Genomic DNA, 3982 nt, shown 5'->3' on the forward strand with positions numbered 1-3982 from the left:
AGAGGTGTTATTTGATATCTCAATAAGTCTGCAGCTCATTCCCCCATGTCCGTGCAGACTCTTGTTAAGTGTCTTATAAAAGCCCACTGATTTATGAGCAGATAAAAGACAGAGTGAGCGGGAAGAGTAACCCTAGCCCTAACCAGTGAAAGCCAGCTGTGAAATGCTGCGCGGGAACGATGTTATCTCCAGTGCCTGTGCAGCATGAAAGAGTTTCCCTTCACTGCACTGGTCTGCTAGTGGCAGGCTGGTACCTCTGAATGTGACCCTGTTTACAACCGAGACTTTTATTTACTACTCTTAGCAGCCGCCTGGGAAGGTTTGTGTTATTAAACATCATGTTTAATTGTTATGTCTGGATGCAAACGAGCTATAATAAATAATACGATATTTCACTGCAACAAGTAAAGTCACATGGCAGTTCTTTTTTTCAACTGAAGTCATCTTCGACTCTCCCAGGACTGATTTGATCATCATTATACTAACTCTCATCTCTTTCGGTCGTTCGAAATCACACCGTGATTTCAGTCGCTCCTGCGCTCTCGCCAGTCCCTCCTCTTTGTCATTTTCATTTTCTTTCTAAGCCTGATGTGGACCCATTAATGTCTCCAGTATGTTTTCTATGGGTGTGTGTGTATGTCAGAGCAGAAGGATGGAAGGCGAGAGCGAATCAGATCGAGGGACAAAGAATCAGAAAAAGCACGTGGCTGGATAACTACTCTGTTTTCGGCCCACGTGCCTCACCAGCAGTGTAGTGTATGTAATGGGTGACCAAGAGTTCACTGGCTGATAGGAGTGTGCAAGTCCTACTGGCCTGAGAGTCATTGCTACAGACCTATATCTGTCCATTATTAAACACTCGGACCAGAGCCAGCATTTATTAAGCCGCTATAAGTGCATCGGCATTAATTATCGCACTGTTTCGGTTCTTTAGCCTGCAACTTTACTGTTTTGGTTCACTCTGGCTACTCTTAGTAGCAATGTTCTCAGACGTTGAAGGCAGCTGTTCTCAGTGCTGTTAAGGCCCACTCTACACATATTTCCCGTTAAAGGATTTTTTTGTTGGATGTGTAATTTCTGTGCTGCTACCAAGTCACCAAAAGATCAATTAATGCAGGTTTAACAATGTCACATATAAAATTGACCTTTATTAAAACTCTGTGTTCATGTTTGTAAATTAGATAACAAAGAGACTTTTGCAGGGAAGACATTTTATTACCAGGAAAGAAACCAGTGAGCAAGTAGACACAGGTCAGACATGGAGAGAGAGGGAAAAAAATTATATCTGACTCACTATTTGACATCGAAATCCATTTTCTTCTCTTTCTTGGAGACGAGGTATCCTAGATGTTCCAGTGCACTTGCCGCAAAAATGCTGGAGCTAACATCATTAGCACTGATGAAAAACAAGCAAACTTCCTGTCTTGCACTGACATGACTGTTTGATACTTCATCATTTTTTAATCAAAAACATGCTTGTTTCACCTGTTCTCACTTCTGTAGACCCCAAAGCTGCAATATCATGCTTGACCAGACACACTGGCTGATGTTTACCATCTGCTACAAGGGGGGGAGCAGCGCTGTTTCGCTCATTGCAGAAAAAGTTTCTCGTGTTAAACAGTTGGCAGTGATGGAAAGTAACTAAATACATTTCCAATGCTGTACTTAAGGACGATTTTGAGCTACTTGTACTTTACTTGAGTATTTCCATTTAATGCTAGTATATACTACACTTGATTTCAGAGGGGAATATTGTATGTATTTTCTTTTTTCTTATTTCTTGTGACTCTGTATGGAGTTTTTTTTTTTTTGTTTCTTTATTTTGTCTTTGTAGAAAAAATATATAGCAAAAAACAGGCCATGTACCCAAACTATATACAATAAATCACGTATCTTGAAAAAGTTAATATAATTCAAATTAGCTCCACCTCAACAAACTATAACAGCAAAATTCTACACATTATACACATTAATGCATCCGTAATAATTGTCCAATAATATAATGCATAATAGCACTCACAGGGGACAGTTAGTCAATTAATCAATTATTTGATTGACAGAAAATGAATCCACTACTATCATTTCATCTTTTTTCCAAAAAAATGCCAAATATTCCCTGGTTTCAGCTCCTCAGATAGGAACAGTTGCTGCTTTTTTCTTGTTAAATTTAAAGTCTTTAGCTTTTGGACTGTTGGTCAGACAAAACCAGAAGCAAACTAAATACAATGGGCTGTTGTTTAATTTTTAAACATTTTATAGGCTAAACAATTATCAGTTAATTGGAAAAATTATTGCCAGATTAATCCATAATGAAAATAATTGCTGCAGCCCCAATCTTTTTTTATTAAAATCATAGTGTTCGCTATTTAATTTAGTTAGAGTCCTGCCTTGTCTTCATTCCTGAGAGAAAACACCAATGCATTTTAGAGGGGCCACAAGGGGGTCACAAGGTTTGTTGCAACAAGGGCACTGCCCCCCCGGGGCTCCAACAGGGAAAAAGATGTTAATTTTAATGTTGTTATTATAATTATGATGAAGATTATGATGATGATGATGATGATGATGATGATGATGATGATGATGATGATGATGATGATTGTTTTTGTTGTTGTTGTTGTTGTTGTTTTTGTCATTATTCTTATTATTATTATATGCAGCAATTTAGGTCTGTGGGAGCCCAAACAATAGGGGAGTAATGCCAATGTTGACTAAATACAAGGGTTGGATTAGTTTTCACTTTTTGTCCAGAGTGGTTGCACAGGAATTGCGTTGTCGTACATTACACACCCAGCAAATGGCAGCAACTTGAGCAACTTGAGATGAAGCTGGATGCAGATGCTTTTCTCTCACGGGCAAACATCGACCCACCTGGTCAAGAGCAACCTTCACTACTGGAACTTCTCATCCGTTCCTCCCTCCTCCGCCCAAATTATGCTCCAGCATGAAAACATTACAAGTCAGTCTGTCAGCATGTAGTAATGATTTCCTCCCTCACTTGGTGTTTTCCATTTTTCACCCATGTTGCCCTGCGCTGAAGTTAATCTGACTTTATACTGGTAAATAGTCCAAACAGTTTCAGTGCAGAGCCATTTGTTGTTGCCTGCCACTCTTCATCCAACACTAACACAATCAGACCCAAAGCAGACACACCCTCCTGCTCGATTACAGTGAGTTTGATTTTCTAATATTAAATCAAATTAAATGACGCCATCAGTGGCCATCAGCACAACCGCTGACCTCACAAAATCACACCAAATATAATCTGAACCTCTGGAACAATGCTTATACTAAAAACAAAACAGAAAAGGGGCAGCTGAATGCAATTTTTTCTGCATGCAGCACAATGACACATTGTTCATATTTGTATTGTTTCAGCAGGCCAGTAGTATGTTTACACAATGTCCTGTGCTTGCTGTGGCACGTTAATCTGTGTGTGACACAGGATGATTAGTGGTACATACTCTTTTAGAAACTGGCATGGCCACAGACGAGCCTATAATCCATACCTGCTGAGGCTAATCCGCTTTCCGGATTATCCGGGAGCAACTAAACACCTGGGCAAACAGCAAAGGGGAAGAAGCCAATATATCAGTGACTCTAAGAGAAAGAGCAGCTCCCTTCATGTGAGCAGTGGTGGAAAAAAAAGTGTTTAAATCCTTTACTTAAGTAAAAGTATCAATTGCACAGCGTGAATTTGAGCTGTTACAGATAAAAGTCCTGCATTCAGAATTTTAGTTAAGTTTTGTCAGCAAAATGTAAAAGTATGAACTGTAAAAGTTACTAATTGTGCAGAATGGCCCCATTCAGAGTGTTTTATAGAATTATTATCTTATACACATACACACACCAATCACAATAAAAGGAAATACTCAAAAAGTACTTCAAAACTGTACTTAGGTAAATGTACTTTTTTTCAAAATTAACGACTAGACCTGAGTCTGCATTTTATATAAAACATTTTATTTTTGTTCATTTTACACAT

Source organism: Xiphias gladius, chromosome 16, assembly GCF_016859285.1.
Source record: "Xiphias gladius isolate SHS-SW01 ecotype Sanya breed wild chromosome 16, ASM1685928v1, whole genome shotgun sequence".
Lineage (NCBI taxonomy): Eukaryota > Metazoa > Chordata > Actinopteri > Istiophoriformes > Xiphiidae > Xiphias > Xiphias gladius.